The sequence below is a fragment of the Rattus norvegicus genome, chromosome 6, assembly GCF_036323735.1.
Source record: "Rattus norvegicus strain BN/NHsdMcwi chromosome 6, GRCr8, whole genome shotgun sequence".
NCBI classification, from domain to species: domain Eukaryota; kingdom Metazoa; phylum Chordata; class Mammalia; order Rodentia; family Muridae; genus Rattus; species Rattus norvegicus.
The window spans coordinates 12,807,702-12,825,931 of record NC_086024.1 but is presented as its reverse complement, the minus strand read 5'-3'; the positions used below and the strand labels follow the sequence as shown (position 1 = coordinate 12,825,931).

At 47.6% G+C, this 18,230-nt stretch overlaps 1 pseudogene; it reads right to left on the bottom strand.

The window, feature by feature from the left end:
* Positions 1-6,420: 6,420 nt before the first annotated feature.
* On the bottom strand, positions 6,421-7,037 carry LOC134479272 (PAT complex subunit Asterix-like; annotated as a pseudogene).
* Positions 7,038-18,230: the final 11,193 nt, after the last annotated feature.

The following is an 18,230-nucleotide window of genomic DNA, read 5'->3' as shown; positions in this document are numbered from 1 at the left end:
GGGGAACATGAGTGTGAGGCATGTGTGTGGGGGTCAGAGGATAACTTTCAAGAGTCATTTCCTTTCACTGTAGATTTGGAGATAAAGCTCAGGTCATACAACCTAAGTAGTCTCATCATCATCATCATCACCATCACCATCATCATCACCACCACCACCACCATCACCACCATCACCATCATCATCACCACCACCACCATCACCACCATCACCATCATCATCACCACTACCACCATCACCACCATCACCACCATCACCACCATCATCACCACCACCACCACCATCACCACCATCATCATCACCACCATCATCACCACCACCACCACCATCACCACCATCATCACCACCACCACCATCATCATCACCATCATCATAATAATCATTCTTATTATTATTACATTTTGAGACAGGGTCTATGTATCCCTAGGTGGCCTAGAACTCTTTATTCAGACCAGGCTGGTCTCTAACTTGTAAGTAAACGCTCTTGCGTTTGCCAAGTGCTAAGATTATAGGTGTGTATCAGAACACCTAGCTGGTAACCAGGATTTAAAAACAATGGTTTCATAGGAAAAGGTGATCTCAGAAAACGGTAAAAATCAAGATCACAAACTTCACACTCATCACATCAGCTCTGCCCATGGCCCTCCATTCACCGGCCATGCAAGCTTTCAATGCCTCTGGCTTCAGTGTCTCAAAAGTGAAATGAAGAAATAAGACCCACCCCCACGAGCAGGGGAACCGAAATGAATTATGAAAAGTGTTTGGCACAGCGCCTGCCACATAGTAAATGCTCAGTTGATTCAGTCATTATTAATAGTGACGTGGCATTAACAATTCATGAGAAAAGTGACCCTTAGACCCTAGCAGAGCAACCGCTGCCCCAGGCTGGAGCAGAACGGAAAGAGCACTATGGCTGGTACTGTGTAGGGTGACACATTTCTCTGAAACATCTCAACTTACGTTTTTGAAAAGTTGAGTTCTTCGGAGACACAGAAAGAAAAGAACCCAAGCAACTTGAAGAAGTAAGTTGTTTTAAAGACTGAGAGTTATCTGGGTCCATTATTGATGTTCTGGGCTAGCCTGGACTCCTACTCTCAGCTAAGACTGATGCTGTGGCTCTAGTCAATGGAAAGGGAGTGATTGACAAGCAGAAGGGAGGCCATGAGGACTGTCAGAGGCACCTATGGCCTGAAGATGCTCAGACCTCTGCAATGCTCGTTGGACTGAAAGTATTTCTTCTTCTGTTGCCTCCGCTCCCGCTCCCGCTCCCGCTCCCATTCCTTGAAATTAGCCTGTGTTCTAGAGAGGGCCAGGGCAGAGGGCAGGTAGCCACTGATCCGGGGACAGCGTCCTAGGGGAACAGCAGCCCTTGTTTTTACTTTAGGCATTCACACTGCTTGTGGATTTGAAGCTGTATATTCTCTTAGGACAGTGGGCAGCCTTAGAGACCCAAGGGAATGAACTCTCCCATTCAGATCACCCAGGCTCGGGATGATGGCCAATGTGCTGTGAGCCACAGCCAGTGGAGGGCTCCTGGTAGGGTTCGCTTATATTACTCAATGTACAGCAGATCCAATCTGGCCCCAACTCAGGCAGGACTTGCTAAGCACAGAAGTGCGAAATGGCTTTATCAGGCTGGCCAGGGTCCGAATGATGAGATGTCTCAGACTGGGTTGCAGCTGGAGAAACTCCAGCCTGGCTGCCTGGATCCAGACAAAAGATGTGACATAGAGAATTTACATGTGAAGAAGTGAGGTCATTTCAGGCACGTCCAGAGGTCATTTGAATAGGGGTGGGGAAGGAGGGAGGGAATGAGGGAGGGAGGGAGGGAGGGAGGGAGGAGGAGGAGGAGGGAGGGAAGGAGTCCCTAATCTAGCTGGCAGGAGGGAACACCCAGCAGAACAGGAAATGTGAATGTAAATCTAGGAAGCTTCCATTAATGGCTTCCCTGCACTTAGAGCAGAGATTTCAATTCCACTAATGGGGATCAAGGCCGTCGTCGCTGTAGGAAGAAAGGATACCAGGTTAACCTCCTGTTGTTGATTTCACAGCATCTAAGGGAAATGGCACAAGGGCAGCCTAGGTGAGAATTAACCTAAAAATACAGAGAGCCAAATTTTGTTTAAAAATGAGCCTTAAAGGTAATGGCTCCCAGACTTGTATATTTGAATCATTTAGGGGGCACTTTTAAAACATTCAAAGTTGAGGCTACCGATCCAACCAAGTATGTCACACTCTCCAGAAGTGGTTCACAGACCTGAGAAATCCTCAAAGCCTTCCGTTCGCTGCAGAGCGTTACAAGTTTGGAAACAGCAGCACATGTTTCCAGTTCCACATTATAGCACCAGAGAACACAAGGCAGGTGGATCGGAAGTCCAAGCCGATCCTTGACTTCATAGTGAGTTCGTTCGAGGCCAGTCTCATCTACATAGCAAGTTGCAATTGAGGGTACAAAGAGAAACCCATCAAACAACAGCAGAAACAAAAACCCAGCCCAAACAGGACAGGCTGCATGTTGTTTGTCCTTTCTTTTTAATGAATTTATTTCTATCTTAAGTGCACTGGTGTTCTGACTTCCTGTATATCTGGTTGACGGTGTCAGAAGCTCTGGAACCGGGGTTACAGACACGTGTGATCAGTCATGTGGGTGCTGGGAACTGAACCTGGGTCCTCTGGGAAAGCAGCCAGTGCTCTTAATTGCTGAGCCATCTCCCCTGCCACTCCTGTTTCTTGTTTTATTTATTTGTAATTTTAAAAGTGTTTATCATTGTTCAAGAAAAGTGGATGAAGAGACAGACCCATCCTTTAAAGCAATAAGAGGCAAATTCCAGTAATTACTGGGTGAGTACTTTGAGCTTGGTGTCGGGATGTGGGAGCTCACTGCTTTGTTTTTATGGATACAGTAATTTATAATTTTTTGCTTCATAGAATGCTCACATCCATGACATAATTTTAACTTGCATCTCTGTGCAGACAGAGAAAGTATTATTTTTCTCTTCTACTTCCACAGATGGGAAAACAGTCTCATGACTCGCTGAGCAATGCAGAGTGAAGCCAGCAGCAGGAATGGAGGCAGAAGCAGTGTGCGTGTGTGTGGGGTGTGTGTGTGTGTGTGTGTGTGTGTGTGTGTGTGTGTGTGTGAGAGAGAGAGAGTATTGTGCATGTGAGAGAGAGAGTGAGTGTGTGCGTGTGTGTGAGAGAGTGTGTGTGTGTGTGTGGTGTGTGTGTATGTGTGTGAAAGAGAGGGAGGGGAGAGAGAGAGAGAGAGAGAGAGAGAGAGAGAGAGAGAGAGAGAGAGAAGGGAAGATAGCCAGTGACGGCCGAAACAATAAAAGATGACACCTGCAACCAAGAAATTCAGTTATTAGGGAGGAAAAGTCCAGAATGAATGTCAAGAGTTACATCAAGGTAGGAGCAAGAGCTGGCTGCTCGTCCTTGAGGATTCAGCATGCATACTGGCTGACCTTGACACAAAATCTGCATCCAAATTCCACTGGGGTGATAGAGACAAGGTCACTAAAGTCACACAAAAGGATTTCTAGGGGAAAAGCACTGGGAGTCACTTGAAGGTTTTGTGCTCTGGTTTACAGCCTGAAGCTCTCCTTGAGTTGTGAGAGCAGCAGACTGCTGTCCTGGGTTCTACATACTTGCAAGAAAAATTCCATGAAAAGGCATAACCACAGTAGGCTAAAAGGACAAGATATAGGTCTGATAGAGGAGTGCAGCCCAGCCCAAGCAAAGACAGAAGCCAGAAACTTAGCCACTGTGAGGGACTTAGAAGGATCTCAGCACAGGATAACCATATATGTGTATGAAATGTCAGAGCAAAACTTATTTCTCTGCATGCTAACTAAAGTTAATCTTAAAAAAGAAAAAGAAGCCAGGCGGTGGTGACAGATGCCTTCAATCCCAGCTCTCAGGCTGCAGAGGCAGGCAGAGTTCTGTGAGTTCAAGGCCAGCCGGGTCAACACACTGAGTTCCAGGGCTGTATAGTGAGACCCAAACCAGACATTTGAAACTATAAAATTCATGTTTCAGCTATGGGAACTACACCCACATCCCCACCCCTCAGCCACATCAACTGGGTCTACCTTTCATCCTTGTCAAATATACTCCAAAGGCAACCTTGGACCAGTCAGCTATGATCTGGTCAGAGCAAACTGCTATGAACAGCTACGGGGAACCACTTTCTGAGGTACAGTGAGACACTCGCTGACAAGACTGCTTTAAGCTAAGTGTGTACCTCAAATCATATCTACTGCTCATACCTGCCAGGCAGGCTACATTCAGAAGAAAATGGAAAATAAGAAATGTTCTCAATGCAGTGGAGAAGGGGAAACCCTCGCGTAATAGAAATCGTAGAACAGAATAAACATAGCACAGTTACTATGCAAGCCGGTTTTGTGTTCAATCAATAAATAAAACATGGAGTCTCCACATGTTCTCACAACTCCATTGCAGGGTACAAAGCTAAAAGGATTGAAAATAGTTATTTAAACAATACTTATTTTCAAATGTTGATGGCTATATCATTCACAATAGCCAAAAAGAACGAACGACCTAAATGTCCATCATTGAAACAATGGACAGAGTGACAATAGCCATTCAGTGGAATACTGACCGTAGAACGAAGCAAATATTGGTAGATGCTAAGACCATGAAGACACTAAGTCAAGTCAAAGGGCTTAGACACCCTGCCTCCACCCCACCCCACCCCCACCCTAGTCCACCCCCCATCCCCACCCCCACCCCCAGACACTTCAGAAACAGAAAGGCAGAGGATGAGGAACAAGTGGGTTCAGAATGACAATATGCCCTTAGGGAGGCTACTGGGGGAGGTGGGTGATGCAGCAGTTCAGAGCACATGTGGGTCTCCCAGAGGACCTGGGCTCAGTCCTTATCAGGTGGCTCACAGCCAGGGCAACTCTAGCACCCAGGGATCCAGTGCCCTCTTCGGGCTTCTGTAGGGACCGGTATCCAGACGATGCCCATACAGACAGACAGACATTCACACATACACACCAAATAAAACAAGCCTTAGTGGGTAGAATATCTCCACATGGGACAATTAAAAATGTTGAACTTGAGTGTATGTTAAACCCAAGAATCACAAGAGAAAGACCAGTTCCACAGTCTATGAGCCAAATTTGAAGCAAGCTTTAATTAAATAGTGGTCAGGATGATGGACTCTGACCAGATCCATTTCTGGGTTCCCAGAAAATGGCTGTCCGTCACATTTTGCAGAAGCTTTAAAAAGGCAAAGCAATGAGGTTGCCATACTTCTGGTCAGGTTCAATCAGGGACGAGAATGAATCCGTGTTTCCTGCCTACCTCTCCCCTACACCCAATCAGAGATGAGCATGAATCCAGGCTTCCTGCCTACCTCTCCCCTACACCCAATCAGAGATGAGCATGAATCCAGGCTTCCTGCCTACCTCTCCCCTACATCCAATCAGGGACAAGCATGAATTCTTGCTTCCTGCCTGCATCTTCTTCCCCTATACCCAATCGGGGACAAGCATGCATCTTAACATATTTCCTGCCTAGATAGCTCCTGTCTACATGTGATCAGGACATCTGGTTGGTATAGTTGGGTCAAACAAACTTGTTTAGGGAAATGAAAACCTGAACAATGAAATGCCCCCAGCATTTCAGGAAGTATCTACCTTTGGGCCGGTGACTTACAGTTAGAGGTATGTCTATTCTATGGATCTCTTAGGCACAGTAACTAAATCTTAAAACCTAAGTTGGCGCTCACATGAGGTGGTGCAGTTTCAGCACTTTGGAGCCTGACGATCCTGTCTCAAAAGTACCAACCAACCAACCAACCAACCAACCAACCAACCAACCAACGTCTGAGGTGGATTGCCGTGGTAGTTACACGCCACTTGAAACAGCGGGTACCTCCAGGCTCCATGCCTCAGACTGGCGGAACGATAAACGTGGGCGTCATCACGACGGAAGCGGGAGGGGGACTGGCAAGATGAATTCTTAAGCAAAGGCATTTGTTGCCAAAACTGACTACTTGAGTTCCTTCTCTGGGGTGTACACAGGGCGGAAAGAAAACCGGCGCTATAAGTTGTCCTCTGAGCTCCACGTGTGTCTGTCTCTGTCTGTCTGACTCTCTCTCTCTCTTCCCTCTCTCTCTCTCTCTCATACACACACACACTAAATAAATAAATAAACAAACAAACAAACAAACAAACAAACGTACAAAAACCCTATGAGAGACTAATTGCACTCACTACATCACTACCCCAGAGTAGCCTGGGTGGGGATTTGAGGTGACATGATGTCATCTATGCAGTCAACATGAACATAGGGCCCATGGTGTTCCAAGCTGTGCAGGCATGAAGCGCGCTGTAAAATGCCCAGTCCCCAGTCTGTAAGAGATAATAGATGAACAGACACAAAAATACATAGTTTTTTTTTTCAGAGTGGAAATTTTTATATCAACTGGTTTCAATAAGAAAACAAGTGAATCCCTAGAAACTTGAGCAGTGTTTCTCCTAACAGCGGCCAGGGGAGGAGTAAAAGGGAAGTCTGCAGGTTTATCCCTTTGTCAAAGCAGAAGCGGAACCCCAAAGAAAGGGCCCACTTCCCTCCATTCAGCTGGGAGCCCAGAGACCACACTCAGGCAAGTTTAGGACAGCATCGGAGGGAGGGTGGAGGTAGCCAAAGGCTAGACCAGAGAGACGACGGTGGGCCGGAGTCTGGGAACCAAGCCTCCTCGGTGGCATCACCATGGGGGCGTCATGGGCTGAGGATTCTGCAGATAGGACATCACCACTGCGGAGATTGAGAGCATGAAGCTACTCGTCATCTGCTTAGTATCTTGCGAGCTCCGGGAGTTGGCAAAGCTGGTAGAGGAGAAGCAGACAGCAACCCAAGCACGAGGCCGCACGTGCTGAAAATCATGGCGAGATTTGTGTAGTCCGGAGTCGCGCCATCCAAAGCGGGTTGCACTCACTTGGAGGAGGCTTAAACCTCAGCACTCTGTTGGGCCTCGGTGGGTCCGACATATTGTTGGTGTACATAGCAAACTGAGGACCATGCCATCCTCCTTTCACCGCTATAGTTTTTGTTTTTAAGGAAAAGTTTCTCCTATATATCCCAGACTGGCTTTGAACTCATGATCTTCCTGACTCAGCCTCTGCAGGGCTGGGATTACAGGCATATACTATTAAGCCCAGAATAATAGGGGATTTTAATCCCGGGCATTAAGGGAGAAGTTGTAGACACGCTCAGGGTGTCTGATCTGGTTTGCTCTGGAATACTTCAGGAGGGCGAGGGACACCCAGCACATTCCTAGGCGGTGAGTAGGAGCTTCCCCACAAGGTGGCAAGAACAGAGGAGCCCTCCAGACAGAACAAAGCAAGGCTCAAAGGTACACACACAGAGGAGGTGAGACATCTTGCGACTAAGCCAACCTTCATCAGAGATCGTAGCATTCCACTGAGTCAAGAGAAGAACCAAAAGAAAGGTGGTCACTGGGGTCATATCTTCAGCCAGATCAAATAAGACAGAGGCCAGATGTGGCCACGGCTGGACAATGAAAGCCAGTCTCAGGTCGTGCACATTTCATGGTCATGGTGGGCCTTGAGAGTGAAGTTTGGCTAGGAAGGGAGCCCCAGCTCTGGAAAGACAGACTGCACTATGTACCCAGGAGAAGCTCAGCAGAGATAAAGGGAGAGAAGGGAACAGACGAGGTACCAAGCCGGTAGACTCCTCAGAGTGACCCGGCACACTAGGAGGCACTGGCTTCACAAATGCGAGGAAGATACCTTCCCTGCTGGGTCAGAGGAGCAAGTGCTTCCCCCCTCCCCACCCCCTGTTTTCTCGGTGAGCTTCAAGGGTGAGAAATGCTCTGAAAAGCCAATATGGGAGTGGAAAAGGCTTTGCAGGCTGCCGAGCAGCCCGCGGAGGCTGCGGATGACTTTGTAGTAGCGCCAATCTGCGTGGGCTGTGATTTTCTCCAGCGAGCTCCAGAGCCTGGGAGCCCAGATGTCAGTCAGGGTGGAGGGCTGGGGAGTGGAGGGAGAGCTAGGGGCCAGCCTCATAGGGGCGGGGCTGAGGCAGAGGGACTAGTGAGGGGAGATGGTTCGGGAAATGGGGTGGGAGGCTGAGGGGCTGGTGAAGCCCAGGCTAACAGGGAAGGAAATGAAGTGTGGGGAGGAGGGAGGGCGTTGACAGCGCACGGCAGTAACTGGGATTTGAGGAGGCGGAAAGCTGTGCACACTGGGAGTTGCGAGTGGGCGGGCTGGGAGGAGGAGGCCCTCATCACAGTGGGCTGGGGAACAATTCAGGCAATATGTAATCAAGTGCTAGCGAGGATGGCTTGAAACCTAAGTGGGCTTAGCGGGGAGGATAGGAATGAGAGCTGAGCATGGGTCGAGGGCAAATTCAGTGCAAGGCAGACTGCCAGTGAGGAAATCAAGGTGACGAGATGTCTTGATGCCTAGGAGTCCCTGGGCGGATGGAAGCTCGCAGAGGACTTGGCCTCTATAGTGTCAGTGAAGGAGGAGCCTGAAGAGTGGGAGAGACTGGAGATTCCCGGGCTTCGGCCTCTACAACCAGGCACTCTGGGTAGCACTTGCCATCCGTGCCCTTCCTCCTGCCTCTCACCGAGGTTCTCCAAGCCCTTCTCTGACGCTCTTCCCACCTCACCTTCGCCAGTCTCAGCCTTTCAAAGAGCCAAACACAGTGTATTCTCACAGGTCAAAGCCCTCTGGCTTTTTGCCCAGGTGGTCCTTGGGCAAAACACAATCTACAGCGTTTGATTTGATCTGCGATAGCCTGAGATCAGAGAGGTTAAGCTAAGGGACGCTCAGTTTTGTTTGGGTGCGGGCAGGGCAGGTCAGCCCGATTGTTAGTCAAACTGGGAGGGAAGTCTGCTGATTTTTTTTTTTTTTTCTTTCTTGCCTACTTCCCCGTAACCCAAACCCTGAGCCTGCTTTTACTTCCTACCTCCTGGGCTGGATTTAGAGTAATCATTTCTGGGACTCTTGTCTAAGCGCATTTGCCCTCTCTCACCACTTTGGCCCAGGTGAGGTACCCCGCAATCCGGTTCCGTGCATTAAGACAGTGGTCCACTGAGCTCAGCTCAAGGCTGTCTCATTTAGATTTCATTCCAGACGTGAGAACTTGCAGCTGTTAGCCCCAGGAATGGGGATTCACCGGAAGGCCCAGCACATTCTTTCCGAACCTGCTTCTAAAAAGCTGTTCCTTCATGTCTGTGAGGTACTGCATATTCTTCCAGAAGATGCATCCTTTGTAATCTTACATGAACTGGGCTTGATACTTAATGTTAAAATACCTGGAGACTCAGTATTGGGTATGGGGTGGGTGGGGGAGGGGGCACCAACAGCCAAGCTGGAAATGTGACTTCATAGTAAAATACTTGTCCACCATGTGTGAGGCCTTGGTTCAGTCCTCAGTACAGGGGATGTGTGTGTATGTATGTATGTATGTATGTATGTATGTATGTATGTAGTGTGTAAGGTATGTGCATGTAGTATGTATTGTGCATGTACATGTATGTATTGTGTACGTATAGTGTGTCATGTGTATTGTGCCTGTGCGTGTATGTATGTGTGTATATTGTGTATGTATTATGGTGTGTGCATGTATGTATGTATTGTGTGTGTATGTATGGTGTGTATGTGTATGTATGTATTGTGTGTATACATGTATGTATGTATTGTGTGTGCATGTGTGTATCATGTATTATGCATGTATGTATTGTGTGTGTGCTCATAAGTGCTCTTCACCACTGAGCCTTCTCTCCAGTACCACCCCATGTGTATTCAAGAAAAGTTATCATTTAAAAAGTCGGCACAGCACTAAAGGTAGTGAGTGGGTTTTTTGTGAGGCTCCAGGTTCCCTCACAAAGGGAAGTGGGCTTGGCAGGGAAGGGTTTTGTTCTGGTGAGATGGGTTTAAAGTAAGAGCTCTGGAGAGGAGGTATATGGATTCTGGGCAGTGTCTCCCTTGGCTCGGTGCTGCCTTGCTTCCAGATCTCCCTGGGTCTTGCAGTAATTGCCCTGGAAGGTGTTTGCTTCCTGGAAGAAGCACACTGTAAGTTATAAAAACAGAAAACCAGGATATTTTTATAAGACGCTCAGTTTAGTTTGGGGGCGGAGGCAGGCATCTGAAGGACAGAGTGTGCCAGCTGCAAACTTATCAAGATCTCCAGACTGTGCAGGCCCAGACTGTGCAGGACCAGAGAGTCCTCCACCCTGCATCCCCTAGGGTGGAAGGATGGGAGCTGAAGGGACCAGAGAACGCTCAGAGACAGTTCCCTGGCCCAACCCCCACCCAGGCCCAGAGACTTCCTTTCCCTGGCCTCAGGTGCTCTTTGAATTTATTGATGCAGAAATAGAATTTTCCTGGCTTTTCGTGATCTTATCTTTCATCCCCATTCACCTAGACCTAAAAGAGCAAGTGTATGCCAAATCACAGTCCACCATGAAACCCCAGAGTGCCTCCCTACCTCTGATACAGAGAAGGTTAACCAAGTTCACCTGCAGTGTTCGGTGTACTTCCTGCCCTTCCCCCTTCCTTCCTTCCTTCCTTCCTTCCTTCCTTCCTTCCTTCCTTCCTTCAACAACCCCTCTCAGGGTCAGTTGGGTAACCACTCACTGACATTTCGGAATTAATTCCGAAGCCTGTGTGCCCTCTCTTCCAGCAGTGTTTCTTTTTGACAGACAAGATCAAGAGAGGCAAAGGACTCTTCTTTATGTCTCCAAGATATTGTGACTCTAGTTCCCACTTACTGAGTGTCTGCTGTGTACCTCCTCTTGAACCAGATCTTTGTACCACTTAAGCAGTGAGCTCAGATTAAACCTGCTCAATGTCTGAAAAGTATTTAGCAATATATCTGGCACATAATGCTCAACATACTCTGGGTGTGATGGCCCGAACCTGAGGCTGAGAGTTTGACACTAGTCTGAGCAAAGTAGCAAGTCCCAAGCCAGCCTAAGCCAGCCCCAAATCAAATGAAACTGTTGCTCTGGCAAAGGACCTGGGTTCGATTCCCAATACGCTCATAATGGCTCACAACCATCATAATCCCAGTTCCAGGGGATCCTACAGGCATGCATAGTGTACACACCTTCATTCAAACAAGACATTCATATGCACAAAGTAAATAAATAGAAATTTATAAATAGAATAAGAAAAATCTCTGTAGTATGTTGATGAGGCAGGCATTAAAAAAGAAAGAAAAAAACCCCAAACTGCTGGGCAGTGGCGGTGAGTGGCTCTAACCCCAGCACTCAGGAGGCAGAGGCAGGCGGATCTCTCTGAGTTCTAGACCAGCCTGGTCTGCAGAGCTAGTTCCAGGGTAGATAGGTAGGACTACACAGAAAAGTGGAGGGGGGTACAAACAAACACATAATTTCCTTTAGCCAGGGGTTGTGGTGTACACCTTTAGTCCCAGTGCTTAGGAGCCAGAGGCAAAAGATCTCTGAGTTTGAGACCAGCCTGGTCTACAGAGTGAGTTCCAGGACAGCTAGTGCTACATAGTGAAACCCTTCAAACACCGAACCAAACAAACAAAACCGTTATTTGTTTAGAGCGTGTGTCCGTGTGCACGCACACACTGATGCATATACACGTGGAGGCAGAGATTCGACGTCCATTTGATTAGACTCATTGCCTGACAACCCCTGAAATCCTTCTACTCCATCCCTAGCATTGGAATTACAGATATACGCTATCATGCCTGACTTTACTCTCTAAACCAGTGGTTCTCAAACTGTGGGTCTCAACCCCTTTGGGAGTTGCATATCAGATATCTTGCATACTGGATATTTACATTACGATCAATAACTGTTGATATCCTGTCCAAGGCTGTCCTGGACTCCATAGCAAGACTTAAAAAAATGTTTGTTTTGAAACAGAATTCTTTAACATGAGCAGCCTTTCCATCAGCTTTCTCCCTCATTACCTCCCAGAGAAAAGGAGGCTGTCTCTCCCGGATGCTACTTACAGCGTCTTATTGTCAGGGAAGTGACAGCCTGTGCAGAGAAGAAAGTCCCTGGAGCCAGCAGAGAATGTCAGAGGCGAGCTCCCGCATAAGCCTCTTTGATTTATCCCTGTTCCCAAGAGTGAGCTGGGAAAGAGATGAGACTCGGTCTATTTTCTTCTAGAACATGACCCATGGCCGAGGGTCCTGTGAGTTCCAAAGCTCATCCACGCCCCTCCCACCCCCTCCTCACCCACCCACCCAGGCACCCTGTCATTTGATGTCTCCTTCATGCATTTCCTGGGAAAGGTGTTTGGCTTCCTCCAAGAATGGTGGGAAACTTGGTTAGAGGTTAGTGTTAAGAGGAGGCCACCTTGAATGAGCCAGACGAGACAATCCCGGGACAGCTTCCTGATTCCAGGACTAACTCCTGATCAGGTCTGTTGACCTGCAAAGGCAAAGGCCGACTTATGGCTGGTGGCTAGAAAAGTGGCTCAGAGCCCAGTGCCTAAGGCAGGACTGAGAGTCTCTTATCCACTCTGATGGGTAGAAAGGACAGCAACACACCCAGACAACTCCAGGGCTACTCGCCCACTTCCAGAAAGGAGAGGAGTGTAAATGAGGAGAGGGGGCATGAGGAAGTCACTCGGAGGCTCCTTCTAGGCAGTCTCCATTATCCACAATGATTTCGTAGAGCTGACCCTGTTTGGTTCTTAAATCACACAGGATAGCTGAACTTTGTCGTGCTACCCCTGAATAGCCAGGCTTCAAAGCCTTTCTCTCCATGTAGAAGAATACTGGTCCACAAGGCTGGGAGTGGTCCTATTCACTTTGTCATCTACCAATACTTCTTTTCTGCCCAATCTCACGTCTGGATCTAATGAAATTCTCAACTGGGCTACCAATGAGTTAAGGGCTGGCTCTGTGGTCTCCAGTACCAGAGTTTCCTGAGTGAGTAGGTGGGGAAGCCTGCTGTGCTTGGCTTGAGCAGGCCCATGTGCAGCTCCCACCCTCCAGGCCTCTGATGGCCTCAGGCTGCCAGCTACAGATGGGCTCAGGTGCTGGGCACAGAGCCCAGGCTGGAGCAAGGCTAAATGCAGTCTAAGGGGTAGATGGGGCATTCAGAGGAATCTGGAATACAAGCCGGGCATGCTAATGGACACCTGTTATCCCACCACTCAGGACATAGGAGCACGAGGACAGAGAGTTCTAGGCCAGCCCGGACCACATAGGGACTTCTAGGCCAGTATGAGCTACATAGGGAGACCCTGTCTCAAGCCCAAAACAAACTAACTAGCACGCTCTGGGACTTTGTCAGGCAGTAGGGAGGGGAAGCTAGGTCTATAGAATGGTAGGAAGGGAGTCTATCTAGGAAAACGATCCGTGGATACTAGAAGGCTGGAGCTGAAAGTAAATTCAGAAAGTGGGCAAAAAATCCCAGTCACTAGATATTTGCTCAAGGTATCAACACAAGCCAATGGGAAAGGAGTGGATCCTGTCAACAAATGGCAAAGGAGTGTTTAAGCATGTGTAACATGACCCTCAACCTTTGCTCATCTTAAAGTGTAGAATTGATTTGAAATTGATCTGTAAGCATTGAAACCACGAAGACAGTGTGAGAGAAAAAATTAGCCCCCTTGAATTTTGGGGAAGTCTCTTAGTGTAATGATGTGACCATACTTAATGCCACTGAATTACACACTTAAAAATGATTAAAATAAGCTGGGAGGTGGTGACACATGCCTTTAACTGCAGTCCTTCAGAGGCAGAGCCAGGTAGATCTCTGAGTTCGAGGCCAGATGTAGCTACAGAATGAGTTCCAGGATAGCCAGGTCTACACAAAGAAATCTTGTCTCAAAAAACCAAAATAACAACAAAAGATTCAAATAGTGAAATTTATAATATCTATATTTTACACACACACACACACACACACACACACACACACACACACACACACACACACCAGAGTATTTTTTGTTCTGGTATTTACCAAGAGAAAAACTGTGGACACCCCACATCCCTCAGCATATTAGACTTCATCAAAACTGTAAATCTTTCAGGTGCACTGGCTCTTGTTTGTGATTTCAGCATCAGGAGAAAAGGACAGAAGGTCCTTTGCAAGTCTGAAGCCAGTCTGGTCTATATAGAAAGTTCTGGACCAGTCAGGGATAGGTAGGGACCCCGACTCAATTTTTTTTTTAAAAAGGAAACCTTTGTTCATCAAAAGGCACAAAAATAAAAGAGACAAGAAAACTGACGAAGGGCATATCTGACAAAAGACTTATTCTAGAATATATAAAGGGTTCTTACAATTCAACAGTAAGAAAAATAATCCAAATTTGAGCTAATGTGATGGCTCAGAGGGTAAAGCATTCTCTAGGTAAGCCTCACAGTCTGAGCCTGATGCATGAAACCGAAGAGGAAAGAGAACTACTCTAGAAGCTGTCCCCTGACCTTTACCCATACACTGTGGTATGGGTGGCACAACCATGACAGACACATATGTACATACATGCACAAATACACTCACTCATGCCTGCATGCACACACACATATGCACATATGCACACATACCCGAGTATACACCGATAAGAATGACTATGATAAATAAAACTAAAATTTAAAAAAATCAGTTTTTAAAAATTGAACCGAAGTTCTCAGCAAAGATCTCCTGAAAGGTTCAAAGATGGCAAAAAGAGACAAAAAGACCTTTGCATAACTAGTCGTTAGATACAAAAATGCAAATTAAAAGCTAATGAGAAACCAGTATGAGCCTACCATAATGACTTAAATTAAAGTCTATATCAAAGATTTTGGAAGCAGAGTGACTGAACCTCTTCTACATGGTAGCTGGAGACGTAGAAAGACCCAACCACTTTGCTAAATAGTCTGACCGTGTCTCGGGGAGGTTTAACACATTTGTGCGCTACGGCCCAAATTTTCTCTCTCCCTAAAGAAAAGGAAAGCATGTCTGTGCGAAAGACCTTACTTGAAGGCTCGTAGTGACCTTGTTTGTAGTAGTCAAATATCGTAAGCTATACAAATGCCATCGGAGTCCTGGGATGAGCTATCGTTGAAAGACCCCCGGAATGGGGAGACCCTCACTCAAGTCTCGGGATGACGCAACCCCCCAAGAACTCACACAAGACCGTCCTTGTTGTAATCACATGAGGTTTATTGATAGCAACCAGTGCACTGGGGTCGAGACTCGTATCCCACGCAGGGGCAGTGGAGTTCGACCCCGAGAGGCTGGGAGAAGAGGTATTTAAAGGGAGAAACCGCAATCCGAGGGGGCAGGGATGGCGTCATAGAATAACAGTGAAAAATCACAAGGAAGAACTCTGTCCCCCAAGATTGTTTCCTAGGAGAAGCTGTCTCCTACTTCTCAAGATTGTTCTCTAAGATTTATGGTCAACTAGTTTCTGGGAGAAAGCTGTTGAGCTGGCCAATGTAATTATCCATTCTATAGCCCTAGGAGAGGCTTCTTGAAACATACAATTCTGGGGCCTAACCTGTTTGGTTTTTTTTCTGCTCTAAACTTTGTGTCTAGGGGGCAACTTTAAAACTTTTATCTTTCAGCCCTGGCTATCCTGAAACTCATTCTGTAGACCCATGGCTGGCCTAGAACTGCCTGCTTCCGCCCAGTGCTGGGATTAAAGGGGTGCACCTCCCTCATACCCCAACTGTTTTGGGTATTTTGACTAAGGCAACAAAGACCCTCTCCGTGGAATGAGAGACGGATGCTGAAAGACAATTATTATCTTTCATCGTTACATGTCACCACAACAGGGGCGAATCTTGAAATAACTGTGCTGACTTAAAGAAAAAAGAGAAAGAATGCATGCTGCCTGCTTCCATATATAAAACTCTAAAATGCAAATTAATCTATACTGTGAGAAAGCAGGCAATGGCTTGCCTAGGAACAGAATGAGGCAGACAGTGAGGTGGGTTACCAAGGACACAGGAAGCTTCGGGGATGAGGGACACACTCATTCTCTTGTTTGCAGAAATGGTTTCACGGGTGATTTATATGCCTGAACCCATTAAATTGTGTCCTTTAAATACATTATCTGCTGGTTATGAGTCAATAAAGCCTTTCCAAAAGGAAGAAGGGCGCCCTACTCTGCCATGATGGGCAGAGACCATGGCTAGAATGTGGGCTCTGCAGCTTCCCTGGGCTTGGATTCAGTCTCCATAACCTGCTTACAGGCTGTGTGACCTATGTAAATCATAGAGTCGATCTAAGGCTTGCTTTTTGCATTTGTTAGAGAAGAATAGTAGTGTTAAGACAAAATATCTAGTATTCCTAAGGTACTTAGAAGAGCTAAAGCCTGGTACATGTTGGCTGTCACAACCACCATCATCGCCACCAGAGCCGCCATCAAAGCTGCCAGCTGCCAGCTGCCAGCTGCCAGCACCAAAGGAGACACAAAGGGGTAGGTGAGAAGTTGGAAGGTCAAGGCTGGCCTAGCGTGGTGTCACAACCGCACCAGGGGCTGAGGCAGGAGGATCATGAACTTAGGGCCAACTTGAACTACACAGTAAGACCTTGTCTCAAAAGGAAATAAATAAATATATGTATGTATATATGTACACACACACACACACACACATATGTATAAATGCCTGGTGCAGTGGTGTATACCTTTAATCCCCACACTTGGGAGGCAGAGGGAGGTGGATCTCTGTGGATTCTAGGTCAGCCTGGTCTATAAAGTTCCAGAACAGCCAGAGCTACAAAGTGATATCTTGTCTTGAACAAAAAGTAAAATAATAAAATAAACTAATTTATGTATGACTGAAATACTCAAAAGCCCCACCATGTCAAAGAATGATGTTTTGTGGTAAGTCCTGACCAGCTTGAGACTAGTCCCAGGTTTAGAGACCACTGGGGTGACAGGTAAGCAGACAAACCCAGGTAGAAGTGGGTGGGTGCTGTGTAAGGATCCTCCTGGGACTTCCCAGGCTTCTAGCCAACACCCTGTGGTTGCATTCACCAAGTGGTAAGCTGTGACTGTCCCTCTTGCACAGAGGGTCTTTCTGACCCACCAGAGGGACAGCTTTTCAGCACTCTAAGGTTTTCCAGTTAACCGCCCTCCTGAGTTCACACACTGGGTCATCAGAGAAGTCCCCCAGGCCTCAGTCCCTGCCACAGAACAGCAGTGGGGCAGCAGAAACCAGTGGCTGGCTACTCATGGAGGCTGTGAGGTCAGCAGACAGTGACAGGCCTGGCGGACATCCGGATTGGTGGCGTGGAGGGTAGAAAGCCGGTCAGGAAGAAAGCAACTTTCTTGGAAGCCACTGTGGGATCAAGTAAACCCACAGAGGAAGCGGGGGCCCAGGCAATCCTAGTCTCTGGGATGTTCTCACAGAGGCATAGACAAGAAAAGAAGTTAGAGAAGGGACTGTTCAGATGTGGCGCCTCCGTCCTGGAGAGGGCTTCCGTCCCTATTAGGTGCTACAAGGAAGAACAGGACCTGATTAAAAGAACCTCAGCTAAACACACATGTCCCTAGCAGAGCTGTGTGTTAAATGTAGCCCCACTGTGTGCATTTACACATTTAGTGCCCCTGTTCCTCTTCCCCCTTGCTCTGCACCAGAGGACTGTTCATATATGCGGGATTTCCCTAATCTCTGGATAGGTTCTGGGGTGGGGCTCCCGGGAGCGCTGATGGGTTTGGAAGAGCAGAACACAGAGGTTGGAAGTTATGCTTCTTTGTTTCCTCTTTCCTTTGGAATCTGGTCAGGAGAGAGCCTGTATCTCTCTGGGAGATTAAAGCCACTCACGTGCTGTGAGTTTTCAGTGCCTTATCGGGTCCAAGTGTGGAACGTCCTTGACCTGTTATACAGGAAGGTAGGAGTTTCCTGCTCTAGTCTTGGGAGCTTTGGATCCTATTCCTTCCCAGACCCTGTCTGACACTGGTCAGCCACATCAGCAGGGATTCGCAGCCCTGAGAGATCAGTCTCCAGCTTTGCTTTCTCATTTTTGGTGAAGACTCTGGACAGAACCCAGACAGTTAACAGCTGCCTGTGATCTCAGGTGATGCTGCAGTCCAGGGCCCTGGGAAACGTGTCTCAGGGATTCTTCAGGCCTCCTAATCTCTCCCCGCACCACCCCTGAGCCCTTCCTCCACTTAGGTAAACACTGTGCTCTCAGGCTGACAAGGGAGAAGAAGCAGGTCCCTCCCGCCTGACACAGGCTGGGGAAGACAGGCTCTGCCAGCCCAATACATCAGCTGCCCCAGGAAAGGTCAGACTGC